We start from the raw sequence: 18550 nt of genomic DNA, 5'->3' as shown, positions 1-18550 counted from the left end.
TTTTTATTGGGCCAGGCCCATGTAATTTCGAAATACATAACTATAAGCTATTTTTAGAGTCCGTATGTGTGGGGAAACAAGAGATAGGGTTGATTTCGGACCCCTCCACCAAGGGCCACGAAATTCCCCTCTCTTCCTCCATATATACAGCCCTTAGGGCACCGTTTAGACTTTGGGTTTTGTTTAGATTAAAAGTTCGCCACAGCTGCAACTTCGCGTACTTCGTTTGTGTTCAACGACCAGACAAAGGCGTCACAGAACCCCACCTTGATCAATAAAGCTTTCATCTTATATTCGCAATATCCAGATTGCAATCTCAGTTTCTTGCTTGTTCTTCGTTTGCTCGCAGGAAACAGACCCTCGTGGTTAGGTTGATCGTGCTCCGGCGTGGTCAATAACCTCTCGGAGTTGGTTTAGCGATTGCTAAGGCGCGACGTCCTCGCACGTTCGTAGTCGGATCGTCAAAGTCGACTTCCACCAAAGCGATATCCATCATCTCATCGAAAGACGGGACACCTTTGCCTCTATCAAGTGGTATCAGATTTCCAAGTTGCTCGGTGAGATTTTACAGTTTTTCGTAGTTTAGATCGAGTCTGTTCTTCATACCTACAGTCCACGAAAAAGCCACAAAAAAATTAGGGTTAGTTCATCATATCCGAACCAATCTGAGCCTTTGCATAATCTTTTTAGGGTTTTGCTTTGTTGAATTTGCGGTTGCATCGTCAGTCTAGTTGCTGGTCTTAGAGTCTAGTCTTTTAGAGTTTCGAGTTCTGGTCATAAGTTGTCACGCCGCCGCCGCACCATCATCATCGCCCCTGCCATCTACCACCACCAATCCGTGTCCATATACCACCACCGATCCATATCCATATACTACCACCGCTACCACCACCGCTGCCATATACCACCACCATATATCCACCACCAATCCGAGTTCCTTGCTTATTAGGTTTGTTTTCGGGATCCATCTAGTTTCCGATTCATGTTTCCTTGCCGGAGTAGGTTTCGGAAAAAAAATTCCGTTTAGGCCCAAAATTTTCCGTCCGGAAACAACCCTCCATTTAGGCCCAAAATTTTCCGAAAACGCACTTGTCGAAAAATTTTATGGCTATCCTATTTTAGGTGTTTCTAAGCGTATTGAGACAGTCACCATTATAGAAAGTTTTTTTGACCCGTTTCCAGTTTTTGGGTCCGGGCAGTCGAAAAAAAAATTGGTCAAAAAACATTTTCGTGCCCATCCTGTCAGTTTGACCTGGGAAGAGTTTTGAGACACTCGCCACTATAGTGATTTTTCGCAAAAAAAAGAGCAGCGCAAAAAAAAGAGCGAATTTTTTTCCAGAGTGGGCTTTTCCCTTGTTTACGTGCAGCGCTATGATTTTGTTAGTGTTCTAGGCTCGCATCTCTAGCACGGTCTAGCCTAGGACCAGCACAGTACCGTCGTTGAGCGTTTATTCAACTTTGCATCTCTGAATTGATTATTGCTGACCCTTTTTGCTACCATATTATAAGCCTTCCCAGCTCCACATACATCTACGTCGTGCGTTTGACTCTCCCTGGTAATCGCTCTATCCAAGCTTTGAGAGTTTTTGACTACAACGGTTGCCGATCACCGCCTGCTGCTGGGTAAGAACTGGTAAGAATTTGAGATTTGCTTGACAGATTTGTGACACCCACCACCACCTCTTGTTAGTAGTCTGTAGGATCATATTCTTGTGTGTTTCTATTGCTGCTAACCATGCCAGGATCACAAGCCGATGAGACTGACTGGGAGAACATGACGAATAAGGATTTGCATGATAAATTTCAGCAAATGATGAGTGGACAGGTGCAAGATGTGCTAAACAGATTTGAAGAGGCCATGGAGAAGATAGATGGCATGGAGAAGACATTCGAAACAAAGCTCGATAACAAGTTTAATGAATTGCTCGCACGTCTTCCACCACCACCACCCGCTGCACCTAACGCACCTCTCCAACAACAACAACAACGACTACCTCCAAGTCGCGAAACAGATCTCCGCCGAGCAAGCCGTGTTCCTCTTGCGTTGGGCCAAACTGTTGGTGCTGCTGTTGATACTTCTGTGGCTCCTGCTGCTGATGCGGAGGAGGATGATTATGTGGGAGATTATGAGGATGAGGTCGATCAAAATCAGCACTACGTGCAGCCACCTGCACCACCACCAGCAGGTCGACCTCAGGTATATATTCGTAATGGTAGGCCCGCACCACCACCTCAGGTACGAGATGATGTCCATATTCCTAAACTGAAATTGAATATTCCACCATTTGAGGGTAGATATGTTCCTGATATATATCTTACTTGGGAGTTAGAAACTGAACAACGTTTTACATGTTTACAATATCCCGAGGAGAGACGGGTTGCTGCTGCTGTTTGTGCTTTCACTAGTTTTGCATGTGTATGGTGGTCTGAACATTGTAGATTATATCCTATTCCCGCTACTTGGGCTGCTTTGAAAACTGCTATGCGTACTCGTTGGGTTCCACCATATTATCAACGTGAATTGCTTCAAAAATTACAGCGCTTAAGACAAGGAAAAAATTCTATAGAAGAATATTATCAGGAATTACAAACTGGCATGATTAGATGTGGTATTGTTGAGGAGAGTGAAGCTATGCTTGCATGTTTTCTGGGTGGATTAAATAGAGAGATTCAGACCATTCTAGACTATAAGGAGTATACTAATATCACTCGTTTATTCCATCTTGCTTGTAAACCTGAACGTGAAGTGCAGGATCGACAAGCATTGGCGCGAACTAACTTTTCTGCAGGCCGACCTTCATCATGGACACCGCGTGCATCTTCTACTTCAACTGCACCAGCACCTCAATTAGGTGCCTCCTCCAGTCGTGATACAAGAAAACAGGCACAACCACCATTATCTGCCAAGAGCGCACCTGCTGGGCCTGCATGGAGTTCTTCTTCTTCCATGGCATCAACAGGGCACACAAGTGATATTATTTGTCGTCGTTGTAAGGGAGGAGGTCATTATGCGAGAGAATGCAAATCTCCGCGTGTGATGATTGCTACCGCGGATGGTGGATATGAGTCCGCTAGTGACTATGATGAGGAGACTTTGGCTCTTATTACACGTGAAGAGCATGGTGGAGATGATTCTGATCATGAGAGGCAATACATGGCTCCTGAAGACGCTGACAGGTATGAATGTTTAGTTGCTCAACGTGTTTTGAGTGTGCAGGTCACACAAGCTGAGCAAAATCAGAGGCACAATTTGTTCCATACCAAGGGAGTTGTGAAGGAACATTCTATGCGTGTCATCATAGACGGAGGTAGCTGCAACAACTTGGCTAGCATGGAGATGGTGGAGAAGCTTTCTCTCACCACAAGACCACATCCACATCCTTACTACATCCAATGGTTCAACAACAGCGGCAAGGTTAAGGTAACACGTACTGTTCGTGTGCATTTTAGTATCTCTACATATGCTGATTATGTTGATTGTGATGTGGTACCTATGCAAGCATGTTCCTTATTACTTGGTAGACCATGGCAATTTGATAAAAATGTTGTACACCATGTAGAAACAATCATTATACTCTTGTTCATAAGGATAAAAATATTACTTTGCTTCCTATGACTCCTGATTCTATTTTGAAAGATGATATTAATAGAGCTAATAAAGCAAAACAGGAGAAGAATAAGAGTGAAAATCAGATTGTGGCAAAAGAATTTGAGCAATAAATGAAGCCTAATAATAAACCATCTAGTGTTGCTTCTGAAATTAAATTGAAAAGTGCATGTTTATTTGCCACCAAATCTGATATTGATGAGCTGGATTTCAGCAAATCTGTTTGCTATGCTTTTGTGTGCAAAGAGGCATTATTTTCATTCGAGGACGTGCCTTCCTCTTTGCCTCCTGCTATCACTAACATTTTGCAGGAGTTCGCTGACATCTTTCCACAAGACGTGCCACCGGGATTACCGCCTATTCGAGGGATTGAGCATCAGATTGACTTAATTCCCGGTGCGTCACTGCCAAACCGTGCGCCATACCGTACCAATCCAGAGGAGACGAAGGAGATTATGCGTCAAGTACAAGAGGTTCTCGACAAAGGTTATATACGCGAATCCCTTAGTCCTTGTGCTGTTCCTATTATTCTAGTGCCGAAAAAGGATGGTACATCACGTATGTGTGTTGATTGTAGAGGCATTAATAATATTACTATTCGTTATCGTCATCCTATTCCTAGGCTAGATGATATGCTTGATGAATTGAGTGGCTCTACAATATTCTCCAAAGTTGATTTGCGTAGTGGTTACCATCAAATTCGTATGAAATTGGGTGATGAATGGAAAACAACATTTAAAACAAAGTTTGGTTTATATGAGTGGTTAGTCATGCCTTTTGGGTTAACTAATGCGCCTAGTACTTTCATCAGACTAATGAACGAAGTTTTACGTGCTTTCATTGGACGATTTGTGGTAGTCTATTTTGATGTTATACTGATTTATAGCAAATCTTTGGAAGAACATTTGGAACATTTACGTGCTGTTTTTATTGCTCTACGTGATGCACGTTTGTTTGATAACCTTGGGAAGTGCACCTTTTGCACCGACTGAGTATCTTTTCTTGGCTATGTTGTTACTCCACAGGGAATTGAAGTTGATAAAGCCAAGATTGAAGCTATTGAGAGTTGGCCGCAGCCCAAAACGGTCACACAAGTGAGGAGTTTTCTTGGCCTCGCTGGATTCTATAGGCGTTTTGTGAGAGATTTCAGCACCATTGCTGCACCTCTCAATGAGCTTACAAAGAAAGATGTGCCTTTTCTTTGGGGTACCGCACAGGAAGAAGCCTTCTCGGTATTGAAAGATAAGTTGACACATGCTCCTTTACTCCAACTTCCTGATTTTAATAAGACTTTTGAGCTTTGATGTGATGCTAGTGGAATTGGATTAGGTGGTGTGTTATTACAAGATGGCAAACCTGTTGCATACTTTTCTGAAAAATTGAGTGGGCCTAGTCTGAATTATTCTACTTATGATAAGAATTATATGCTCTTGTTCGGACTTTAGAAACATGGCAACATTATTTATGGCCCAAAGAATTTGTTATACATTCTGATCATGAATCTTTGAAACATATTAAAAGTCAAGCTAAACTGAATCGTAGACATGCTAAATGGGTTGAATTCATTGAGACTTTTCCTTATGTCATTAAACACAAGAAGGGAAAAGAAAATGTTATTGCTGATGCATTGTCTCGCCGCTATACTATGCTTTCACAACTTGACTTCAAAATATTTGGTTTGGAGACCATCAAAGATCAATATGTGCATGATGCTGATTTTAAAGATGTAATGCAGAATTGTAAATAAGGAAGAATGTGGAACAAGTTCGTCGTTAACGATGGATTTGTGTTTCGTGCTAACAAGCTATGCATTCCAGCTAGCTCCGTTCGTCTTTTGTTGTTGCAGGAGGCGCATGGAGGAGGATTAATGGGACACTTTGGCGTGAAGAAGACGGAGGACGTACTTGCTACACATTTCTTTTGGCCAAAGATGAGACGGGATGTTGAGCGTTTTATTGCTCGCCGCACTACATGTCAAAAAGCTAAGTCACGACTCAATCCTCATGGTTTATATATGCCTTTGCCTGTACCTAGTGTTCCTTGGGAGGATATATCTATGGACTTTGTTTTAGGTTTACCTCGAACAAAGAAGGGGAGGGATAGCATATTTGTTGTCGTGGATAGATTCTCGAAAATGGCACACTTTATACCATGTCATAAAAGCAATGATGCTGTTAATGTTGCTGATTTGTTCTTTCGTGAAATTATTCGCTTGCATGGTGTGCCAAATACTATTGTTTCAGATCGTGATACTAAATTTCTTAGCCACTTTTGGAGATGTTTATGGGCTAAGTTGGGGACTAAACTGCTTTTTAGTACTACTTGTCACCCCCAAACTGATGGACAAACTGAAGTAGTCAATAGAACGTTGTCTACTATGCTTAGGGCTGTTTTGAAGAATAATAAGAAAATGTGGTAGGAATGCTTGCCTCATATTGAATTTGCTTATAATCGTTCATTGCATTCTACTACTAAGAGGTGCCCTTTTGAAGTTGTGTATGGTTTCCTACCTCGTGCACCTATTGATTTGTTGCCTCTTCCATCTTTGGAGAAGGTTAATTTTGATGCTAAACAACGTGCTGAATTGATTTTAAAAATGCATGAGTTAACTAAGGAAAACATTGAGCATATGAATGCTAAATATAAACTTGCTGGAGATAAGGGTAGAAAACATGTTGTGTTTGCACCTGGAGATCTTGTTTGGTTACATTTGCGTAAGGATAGATTTCCTGATTTGCGCAAATCAAAGTTAATGCCACGTGCTGATGGTCCCTTTAAGGTGTTAGAGAAAATAAATGATAATGCATATAAACTTGAGCTGCCTGCAGATTTTGGGGTTAGTCCCACTTTTAACATTGCAGATTTGAAGCCTTATTTGGGTGAGGAAGATGAGCTTCCGTCGAGGACGACTTCATTTCAAGAAGGGGAGGATGATGAGGACATCAATACCATTGTTACACCCACAGCCCCTACTGCTACATATACGGGACCAATTACTAGAGCTCGCGCACGCCAATTAAATTATGAGGTACTTTCGTTTCTTGGTAATGATTCTAATGTTCATGAGAATATGATGCTGCGTAAATTGGATACATTTGTTTTGCTTACAAATGAAGGGCCTAGCTTGGAGAAGGATGAACAGTGGAGCAAGAACAAGCGTGGAGATGATGGCATGCGCAAGGGGAACAAGAACGGAGTTACAAGTGATGATTTCAGGACTTTGAAGCCACCATAATGGGTGCATGAAGCCTTGGACGAAATATACAAGATGCCACTTCATAAATTTCGTCCCGAGGCTATTATAGGTGTTGTGTCACCTTTTTATTGGGCCAGGCCCATGTAATTTCGAAATACATAAGTATAGGCTATTTTTAGAGTCCGTATGTGTGGGGAAACAAGAGATAGGGTTGATTTCGGACCCCTCCACCAAGGGCCACGAAATTCCCCCTCTCTTCCTCCATATATACAGCCCTTAGGGCACCGTTTAGACTTTGGGTTTTGTTTAGATTAAAAGTTCGCCATAGCTGCAACTTCGCGTACTTCGTTTGTGTTCAACGACCAGACAAAGGCGTCACAGAACCCCACCTTGATCAATAAAGCTTTCATCTTATATTCGCAATATCCAGATTGCAATCTTAGTTTCTTACTTGTTCTTCGTTTGCTCGCAGGAAACAGACCCTCGTGGTCAGGTTGATCGTGCTCCGGCGTGGTCAATAACCTCTCGGAGTTGGTTTAGCGATTGCTAAGGCACGACGTCCTCGCACGTTTGTAGTCGGATCGTCAAAGTCGACTGCCACCAAAGCGATATCCATAATTTCATCGAAAGACGGGACACCTTTGCCTCTATCACTGTGGCCACACACTTGAGCTGATCCGCTGAGCTGAACGTGATGGCGCACGTCGACCACCTGAGAGGGCGCGTGGCTTCGAGCTTGGGGAGGACTACATTCACTTCGTGGGCGAACTGCTTGAAGATGCGCTGAGAGGCTGGGGCTTGAGCTCCGCCCAGGATACAGGCAATCGCGCGGGGCTCCTGGAAGCCCCCAGCCCCTCGTCCTGATGGCGATCCTTGTTTCTCCTTGGCTGCGGCGGCAGCAGAGGGAGGCCTGCGTTGCCTTGCGGGTGATCCTCGCCAGGCTGATCCCTCCAGTCTCCCTCGCGAGGCAGGTCTCGCCTGCGATCCTCGCGAGGTTGATCGCGCCACCCTTGGCGTGGGCCGCGGTCTTTCCAGCGTCCTGCGTTTCTTCCTCCTCCTTGACCGTAGCCCCCGGCAGCGCGATCGGGGCGACGGCCGATCCTTCCTTCTCGCACGGCTCGGAGCTCTTGACATTCATTGGTGTTGTGGGTGTGGAGGTCGTGGTACACACAGTACCGGCTGCCCTTGGAAGATTCGGGCTGATCTCTGCCCCGCTTGGTGTTTGGTTCTGCCGCGAGCACGACAGCCCCCTTGCGCTTCACATCCTTGGCCTTGGGCTTCTTCTCTTCTGGGTCTGCGGCAGGCAGCTCGAGGAGGGAAAGATGCCCTTCCTCAGCCCTGGCGCACTTGGTCGCCAAGTTGAACAGCTCCAAGGAAGTGCACATGTCTTCATGCATCGCCAGCTCCTCCTTCATCTTGACGTCGTGCACGCCGTCGGAGAAGGTTGAGATGATGGCCTCCTCGCTCACCTTGGGAATCTGATAAAGGCTAAGGTGTCCCGATGTTTCGATGAGATGGTGGCTATCGTTTTCTATGGGAGTCGACCTTGACGATCTGACTACGAACGTGCGAGACGTCGCGCCTTAGCAATCGCTAAACCAACTTCCGAGGGTTATTGACCACGCCGGAGCACGATCAACCTGACCACGAGGGTCTATTTCCTGCGAGCAAACGAAGAACAAGCAAGAAACTGAGTGATGAGGATATGACTACCTTGGATACGACCAAAAATATTGCATACATGCATATTTGTCAGGTGATCTCTAAAGCAAACTATTCAATAATCTATTTATGTTATCCAGAACAAAAATACTTCACACACTTTTGTGTTTTGTCTAATTGCAGGTGTATGGGACATTTGTACAATCCACATATGAAGACAAGGGAAAAGGAGAAGTTTAGGTTGTGTTCAAAAAGTCCTCTCACGTCACTTTTGGGCCAAGAGAAGATAGAGTCAAAGTCTCTCACGTTCTGGATTCAGATTCGGACTGCACAGACATACCTGACTCAAAACGCCAACAACTTTTTCATACGGACTCCGAATTGGGTGATTCTTTTTTGTTGGAAACTAGGTTTCGTGCTCTTTCCAACCCAATTGGATGCACCTTCAAATTCGTCCGGAGCGTTGAGTTGCGGATGAAACAATCTGACGTTGCAGCAGAATCCGAGTCAAACTACAAGCCCAAAGATGTTGCATCACCTCCACTTGGTCCCATGAGCCTTGTACGACCTAGGGTTAGTTTTAGGCTGCCTTGGGACGTCCTCCCACCTCCTTGGCTGCCACCCCTTGCTCCGATATAAGTAGATCCATCTAGTAGCTTTTTCCTTGGGATTTGTTTAGTTAAAAGTTAGCCATTGCAACTTCGTGTACTTCGTTTGTGTCCAACGACCAGACCAAGACCGCTTCAGGATCCCCACCTTTATCAATACTTCATCTATATTCGTAATATTCAGATTGCTTTATCATATTCTTGCTTGTTCTTCGATTGCTTGCAGGAATAGACCTTCGTGGTCAGGTTGATTGTGCTTCGGCGTGGTCAATAACCTCTCGGAGTTGGTTTAGCGATTGCTAAGGCGCAACATCGTGCACGTTTGTAGTCGGATCGTCAAAGTCATCTTCACCAAATCGATAGTTATCATCTCATCGAAAGATCGGGACACCCCGCCTCTATCAAGTGGTATCAAAGCCAGGTTGTTCGGTGAGAATTTCCAGTTTTCCTAGATTAGATTTATTTTCTTACCTATTGTCCAAGAAAAATCCACAAAAAAGAGTTAGATCTATTCATCCTTTGTCCAAGCCAGTCTGAGCCTTTGCAATTTTCTTTTCATTGCTTGCATAGTTGAATTATTTGTTGCATCATCGTGTCGAGTTGCTGGTCTTAGTGTCTAGGTCGTTTAGAGTTTCGAGTTCTGTTCACATTAGTCACGTCGCCGCTGCATCATTATCCCTTCCACTGTCCACCACCCATCCATCAATTTCCTCCACGTGCTAACACCATTCAATGTCATAATCATAGTTGAGATCGTTCCCATCTTCGCTTGATCCACTCTACATCTTATCTAGTTTGTTTTGGAAAGAGGGAGAGAGAAAAAAAAGATAGAGAAAAAAACGAGAGAAAAAAAAGTAAAAAAAAGTCAGAGAAAAAAAAGAAAGGAAAACAAAAAAAAGTGTGAGAAAAAAAAGAGGAGAAAAAAAAACAAAATTCGGATCTATCTAGACTCAATCTCGTAGTTGAATTCGGATTGGAATCTGTTTTGTGCACTGTTCAGTAAAACAGGCATAACTTCTTCATATGAAGTCTGTTTTGGCTCCGCGAGTACTCAAATGAAAGCTAGCGACGAGCCGCATCTAAATAGTTGCAGAAGCTAGTTCAGTATTTGGCACCTCAACATCAGCTTCTAAATAGGTCTACTGCTATTGTGATCTTCACTTATATCTTGCTGTCCAGAGCTACTTCATATTCTTTATTGATGCTAGTTGTGCTACGACGTGACCTCATTAGTGTTCTAGGCTCGCGTCTCTAGTTTGGTCTAGCCTAGGACCAACACAGTATCGTCGTTGAGCGTTTATTCAACATTGCATCTCTGAATTGATTATTGCTAATCTTTTGCTACCATATATAGCCAACCCAGCTCCACATATTTCTACACCGTGTATACGTACGTTCCCCTGGCAATCGTTTTACACAATCTTCGGAGTTATTTGACACCGCTAGTTGCCTGTCACCACCTGCCACATGGTAAGAACTTGTAAGATATTGATATTTGCTTTACTGTGAGCACTTTACAACCACATCCTAGTAGTTCATAGGAACATTATTCTCGAATTTTGGTTCTTGTTTCTACTAATCATGACAGGTTCCAGAGATAGAAGTTCTTGGATGACGGACACATCTTCACCATCACGAGAGTTGGGACAACACACACAAGCATATGGCCAAGTTATCTCTTTACCATCATTTGAGGGTAGATTTAATCCTGCTATTTATCTAGCTTGGGAGCTTGAAGTAGAACAAGTTTTTAGTCACCATGATTTTTCTGAACTTGAGAGAGTACGAGCTACCATTAGAGCATTTACTGGTTTTGCTTCTGTTTGGTGGAGTGTACATTGTAAGAAAAACATTGATAACCTACCCATAACTTGGAAAGTTTTGAAAGCTGTAATGAGACAACAATTTTTTCCTCCTTACTATCATCGTGAATTGTGTCGCAAATTGGAGCAATTAAAACAAGGCAGTAACACTGTTCATGCTTACTACCAAGAGTTCAAATCTTATATGCATCATTGTGACATAGAAGAATCTGAGGATGATACAATGAATAGATTTTTTGGTGGTTTGAACCATGATATTCAGGCAAGATTTCAGTATATTCCTCGTTGCATTACTGGTATGTATGTCTGTGCTTGTACCTTTGAGAGACAAATACATGAGGATGCAATGGGTGACTACAACAACTACTATTCCAGTTCATGCTCACCACCGCCGGTTGGTTACTCCACTATTGCACCTACTAGAGTAGCCCCACCTCGGATTGTGACCGCGATATCATCTCAAGATTATGGTACATTGTCAACGTCCGTACCTACATCAGCTACATCTCTGCGAGGTAACAGTAAAGGACTTGATGATATAACTTCACATGAGAATGAAGCATGCCTAGTTAACTTGAATGCATCATGTGTTGAGTTACCTGTTGATGTGAGCACACCACCTATTTTAGAGACTCTTTTTACTGTCATGAATACGTCATGTGATCAAACAACTGAAATATCAACAATTTTGAGTGCACCCATTGAATTAACTGTTAATGCAAAAGAACCAATGTTTAATCATTTTGATATGACCTCTAATCTTGATGATGATTCTGTGTCCAATGACTTATTGCATGTTTGCTTATTTAAGCATGTTGTAGCATGTAAATTTGATGCAAGTAAGGTTTATTCATCGAAGTTAGGATGGTTTAATAATGAACATTGACAATCTTTTGAAGAGAATAAAAGCTTCACTTATATGTGCAAACTGAGTTCCAATATTTTCATGCCTTCTACTTCTTGTGATAATTTTTTGGCTTTAGATTTTATGAACAATGAAAGTTACTCATGTATACATGTGACATATGTGCAAAAATCAAGGGAAGTTAAAATGGATGACATATACATATACAACATGTACACCTTGTCTCTTTTGTTAGCCACATTTCAGATTAAGCAATGCCGAGGACGGCTTTGTTTTCAAAAAGGGGAGGATGATGAGGACATGACTACCTTGGATACGACCAAAAATATTGCATACATGCATATTTGTCACGTGATTTCTAATGCAAACTATTCAATAATCTATTTATGTTATCCAGAACAAAAATACTTCACACACTTTTGTGTTTTGTCTAATTGCAGGTGTATGGGACATTTGTACAATCCACATATGAAGACAAGGGAAAAGGAGAAGTTTAGGTTGTGTTCAAAAAGTCCTCTCACGTCACTTTTGGGCCAAGAGAAGATAGAGTCCAAGTCTCTCACGTTCTGGATTCAGATTCGGACTGCACAGACATACCTGACTCAAAACGCCAACAACTTTTTCATACGGACTCCGAATTGGGTGATTATTTTTTTGTTGGAAACTAGGTTTCGTGATCTTTCCAACCCAATTGGATTCACCTTCAAATTCGTCCGGAGCGTTGAGTTACGGACGAAACAATCTGACGTTGCAGCAGAATCCAAGTCAAATTACAAGCCCAAAGATGTTGCATCACCTCCACTTGGTCCCATGAGCCTTGTACGACCTAGGGTTAGTTTTAGGCTGCCTTGGGACGTCCTCCCACCTCCTTGGCCGCCACCCCTTGCTCCTATATAAGTAGATCCATCTAGTAGCTTTTTCCTTGGGATTTGTTTAGTTAAAAGTTAGCCATTGCAACTTCGTGTACTTCTTTTGTGTCCAACGACCAGACCAAGACCGCTTCCGGATCCCCACCTTTATCAATACTTCATCTATATTCGCAATATTCAGATTGCTTTATCATATTCTTGCTTGTTCTTCGATTGCTTGCAGGAATAGACCTTCGTGGTCAGGTTGATTGTGCTTTGGCGTGGTCAATAACCTCTCGGAGTTGGTTTAGCGATTGCTAAGGTGCAACGTCGTGCATGTTTGTAGTCGGCTCGTCAAAGTCATCTTCACCAAATCGATAGTTATCATCTCATCGAAAGATCGGGACACCCCGCCTCTATCACTGAGATTGCAATCGGGATATTGCGAATATAAGATGAAAGCTGTATTGATCAAGGTGGGGTTCTGTGACGTCTTGGTCTGGTCGTTGGACACAAACGAAGTACGCGAAGTTGCAGCTATGGCGAACTTTTAATCTAAACAAAAGGTCCGAAACCAACCCTAACTCTTGTTTCCCCACACATACGGACTCTAAAAATAGCCTATACTTAAGTATTTCGAAATTACATGGGCCTGGCCCATTAATAAGGTGACGCAACACCTAGAATAGCCTATGGACGAATATTATGAAGTGGCATCTTGTATATTTCGTCCAAGGCTTCATGCACTCCTTATGACGGCTTCGAAGTCCTGAAATCATCACTTATAACTCCGTTCTTGATCCCCTTGCGCATGCCATCAACTCCATGCGTGTTCTTGCTCCAATGTTCATCCTTCTCCAAGCTAGGCCCTTCATTTGTAAACAAAACAAATGTATCCAATTTAGGCAGCATCATAATCTCATGAACATTAGAATCATTACCAAGAAACGAAAGTACCTGGTAATTTAATTGGCGTGCGCGAGCTCAAGTAATTGGTCCAGTATATGTAACAGTAGGGGCCGTGGGTGTAACAATGGTATTGATGTCCTCATCAGAATCTTGAGGCGTGCGTTGTTGAAGTGCTGCATATACTTTTGCAGGGTCTCTCCGGGTTGTTGCTTGATGCGGCGCATGTCACTCACGGCGGGTGGCCGGTCGCGAGTACCTTGGAAGTTGGCGATGAAGCGGGTGCGCATCTGGTGCCAGGAGGAGATCGTGCCTAGAGCCAGATTCAGGAGCCAGGTGCGGGCCCCATCCTTGAGCGCCATGGGAAACCAGTTCGCCATGACCTTCTCGTCTCCGTTGGCAGCTTCGATGCCCAGCTCATAGAGCTGGAGGAACTCCGCGGGGTCGGCCGTGCCGTCGTAATGAGGATGCAGATCTGGCTTGAACATGCCGGGCCACGCGACGCTGCGTAGCTCGGTGGTGAAGGCACGGCAGCCCGCTGTGGCCACGGGAGGCCTTGGTTGATGGAGAGCTTGGTCTTGCAGGTCCCCATGCGCTGCAGCTGGGAGCAGCGCGGGGTCTTGACACGCGGGAGCAGGAGCATGGTCGCGACGTGCCGTATTTTGACACGCGAAATTATGTACGCGCGACACGGATTTTGTCGCTTGACTAGGACTAGGACGAGTGCCGAATTTCTAGGCGAGCTCTGAACGGGCCAGGCGATCCTGTTGCAGGTTACTCCGGACTCGCTTGACGGTATCTGGGGGCTTTATCACCGAATTGGCGATTTGCCTTAGAAGGCTGCTTTGTACCTTAGCTGCGAGGGCTGCGGTGTGTTCCTCCGTGCGGAGTGAGCGTTCTATGTTTCCATTGATTGTTATAACCCCACGAGGTCCTGAAATTTTGAGCTTGAGGTATGCATAATGCGGTACCGCATTGAATCTGGCAAATGCGGTTCGCCCGAGCAGTGCATGATAGCCACTGCGGAACGTGACAATGTCGAAGATTAACTCCTCGCTTCGGAAGTTGTCCGGAGATCTGAAGACCACTTCTAGTGTGATTGATCCCATGCAATGGGCCTCTACACCTGGGATGACACCTTCAAAGGTGGTTTTAGAGGGTTTGATCCTCGAGGGGTCTATACCCATTTTGTGCACTGTATCATGATAGAGCAGGTTCAGGCTGCTGCCGCCGTCCATAAGGACTCGAGTGAGGTGAAATCCGTCGATGATGGGGTCAACGACCAATGCGACAGATCCACCATGTCGGATACTAGTGGGGTGGTCCCTGCGATCGAAGGTGATCGAACAAGAGGACCATGGGTTGAACTTTGGGGCGACTGGCTCCATCGCATAGACGTTCCTTTGTGCACACTTCCGTTCCCTCTTGGGAATGTGGGTTGCGTATATCATGTTCACCGTTTTCACTTGTGGGGGGAACCTCTTCTGTCCTCCCGTGTTCGGCGGCCAGGGCTCCTCCTTGTCGTCGCTATGCTGCCCCTTGTCCTTGTTTTTGGCGTTCAATTTTGTCGGTGTGGAACGACACCTATGGGATCACAAGAATCCCTACTATGGTTGCCGGGGCACAGAGTTGCGAGGAGAGCAGGGCTAGTAGATAGCACAAGGATTGTTTACCCAGGTTCGGGCCGTGAGAATGCGTAAAACCCTAGTCCTGCTTTGGTGGGTGTATTTCTGAGAGTTCTTGAGCTCTCGAACTAGTTGTGGTCAGCGTGTGGTTCGAAAGAGCCGGATCCTTCTCCTGGTCGCCTCAGGCCTCCTTTTATAGGAAAAAGGGGTTGCCACAGTGGCACACAAGAGGTGGAAAGGTCTACAGTGGCACGAGGTTATCCCTCGTATTACAGGACAAGGTGCATTTAATGCATCTCTTAGGTGTCCTCTTGCTTTATCGGGGACGGGGGCGAGGCCAGTCCAGTCCGTCGCTGCTCCTCGCTTCGACACGCGCATCGGCCAGGGATGCGTGCGGTGCCATGTAGGCAGGCAGGCAGTTGAGTTGGCGCGGTGGTGGAGCCTTCACGAAGATTTACATGCCGCCGCGCAGGCGCTTGATGAGTTGCCTGGGAGCTACATGTTGCCACGCAGGTGCCCGCCCAGCTGGTTGGGCTGGCAGCTGCATGTGAACGGCGGCGGAAGCTTGGTTGACGTGGGCTTGGCAGTGGCCTCGCCGACGTCTTTGGCGAGGGCCTTACCGGGTGGCCCGGCAAGGGTCTTGCCGTGGCGTGCTGTCGTCCCCGGCAAGGATCTTGCCGGGGGTCTGGTGGCCTTCCTCGGCAAGGATCTTGCCGAGAATCGTCGTCTTCTAATCCTCATCTGATCTTGAATATGTATTCACAAAGATCTGCATGCCACCATAGAGGTGCCTTCCCGATCCCTGGCCCCACGCTGATGATGGCGCTGGGAGTCGTGGGCTCAAGGGTGGCTCGCTGTGTTGGTGTGGGGCAAGCTGTCCTGGCAAGGGTCTTGCCGGGGCCGCTGAGGCCGCCCGGCAAGGGTCTTGCCGGGGGAACCTGCTACGTCCCTCTGCTCTTTGTGGTCTTGGCCTTGGCATTGCTTTGATTGTCTTGGGCTTTGATCTTACCTAGGATCACCTCCCTCGTTCTGCTTGGTGTGGCTGTGGGCGCGGCTCTGACTGCCCGTGCACAGGAAAAGGGGTACAAAAATGCGCCCCTATTTTTTTACACCGACAGGAGCCCCCGGGCCTGGGCCACACATAAGCGCGACACGTTGTTGGGCCAGGCCCAAAATGGTGCACGGGTAGGTGGGGCGGTTTTTACCGTCGTAAGATTCTTCACGTGCTCCGCTTCCCACGACCCGCGCGCGTGGCACAGCGTGGAGGGGTGTGCATGACGTGGGTGGCATGCGTGGGGCGGTTTTCACATGCATGCGTCATATCATAGTAAATGGGCAGCGCGCCCCGTGGTTCCCCATAAAAAGGGATAACCGCGGGCGCACTGTTCCTTTTACCCTCCACACAACCCCAATCTCGGAGACCTCCGCCTGCTTCCCTCTTCTTCTCCAAGCTTCATCCCTGCTTGCCGCCATTGTGCCTCCGCCGCCCTCCGTCCTGCCCTCCTCCCCCAGCCGTCATGGCGCCAAAATCCACCAAGGGCAAGGGAGTGGCCAAGGATGCCGGAGCCGCGGAGCCGCCGGAAAGTGCGCTGGCGGTGCAGCGGATGCAGTCTGCCTTCTTCCCCTCGACGGTCGATGTGTTCGAGCTTCGAGACTCCTTCATGCCCTTGTGGGGAGTGAAGACTGGGGGAGAGAATTCGGGGCATTCGGCCACGCGTGTCATGCCCGCCAACTGCCCCGAGGCTGCCCCAAATCGGTACCCCTTCTTTGTTGATTATTTTTATTGTGGGTTCTGCCCTCCCTTCTCCGACTTCTTCAGCGACATCATGCACACCTTCGGCTTTTGCCTCCTGGATTTTACTCCAAATGCGGTGGCGTGCATGGCCCTTTTTGCACACCTCTGTGAAGGCTTTGCCGAGGTGCACCCCAACACGACGCTCTTCCACCATTACTTCTTCCCTCGGATCCAGACGGGAGGCGCCATCTCGGGGTGGATCGCCTGGATTCCGAAATCCAAGGGAGCGTACCCAAACGGCGCCATGAAGGAGAGGTGGGAAGAATGGAGGGGCCGGTGGTGCTGGATTGAAGAGAAAGACCCGCCGGCATTCTGTAGAGTTCGCCGGGCGCTGCCGGTTCGCGGAAGCAATTGGAGCGACGTCGACGCCGAGGACGGAAAGCTCACGGTGGCCACCACCAGGATTCTCCGGCTTACCCAGTCCGGGATCACCCTTGAGATGATTGGGGCGGACTTCATCCGTCACCGGATTGCTCCTCTGCATAACAAGGGGAGGCCGGCCTGCCTCTTCACGAACCCCGCCGACTTCATGCGGCTCCGCCCCGGCCTCGACCACAACTTCATAGTGATGGCGCACGCCCATTTCTGCCAGCGGATCTTCCAGCTCGACGTGGGCCGCAACGGCGAGGTCGAGCAGACCGGCAAGGTTGTGAGGTCCGCTGCGAAGGCCGACAAGGTCCTCAAGGGGCCTCTGTTCAAGCTGCCGACGGGGGTGGTCCCGTTGTGCAACAAATCGTGTCGGTCCGAGATCGTCGTCATGATGCCGGACTGCAACACGCACGGCCCTGCCCCGAGATGGAAGGAGCCGGAGGATGCTGAAGTGCAACAGTTCTTTGACACCCTGCATGAGGTGTATGTCAACGCTGACGCCGAGCAGCTTGTTGTCCAGGACACCACCCAGGCGGAGCTGGACTACATCGCCACAAGGGCGAGGGAGGCACAACTTGCCAGGAAGGCCGGCAACGCCGGCGGTGTGGAGGACAAGCCTGCGACGGTCGTGGAGGAGGAGGAGCTCGCCCGGTGGGCGGTGGCCGCCGGGGGAGCCAACAGCGCCGGCACCGAGGCTCCTTTGGTTGAAGATGTAACCGACGAGTCGTTATCGGAGGAGGCCGAGACCGCAGACCCGATGCCGCCTACGGGGAGGGGCCGGGTCCTGCGGCGGGCCAGTTCCGGCGAGCTGGTCCGGCCCGGCAGGGCTGCGCGGCCAAAGCTGACCTTGGAGGGGCCCGGGCGCCACACGAGGGCCGCGGCGGCAAAGAAGCCGGCGAAGGCCGCGGTGAAGAAGAAGACAGCCGCCCCTTCTTCGTCCGCGCGTGTCCAGACACCACCTCCTTCTCCTCCTCCGTCGAATGTTGATACGGAGGTTACTTTTGATTATGGATCCCTCAGCCTGAGGAGGAAGAGGAAGACAACAGAGGAGGAGGCGGACGACGAGTAAGTATCAGGTTCCTTTTGTTATCTCTGCCTCCTCAATCTGTGTTGCTTGCCTTGATTTGTTTTCATCTTTGTAGGGACGGGGAGACACTGGCCCAAAGAGCGAAGAGGACCAAGGTCTCGGTGGGTGGCCAGCCCCCGACTGTTACTTCAAGGGCGCCTCTGGTGGTGTTGAGCAGCC

Source organism: Triticum aestivum, chromosome 2A (genome assembly GCF_018294505.1).
Source record: "Triticum aestivum cultivar Chinese Spring chromosome 2A, IWGSC CS RefSeq v2.1, whole genome shotgun sequence".
Lineage (NCBI taxonomy): Eukaryota > Viridiplantae > Streptophyta > Magnoliopsida > Poales > Poaceae > Triticum > Triticum aestivum.
This window is presented reverse-complemented; position numbering follows the sequence as displayed.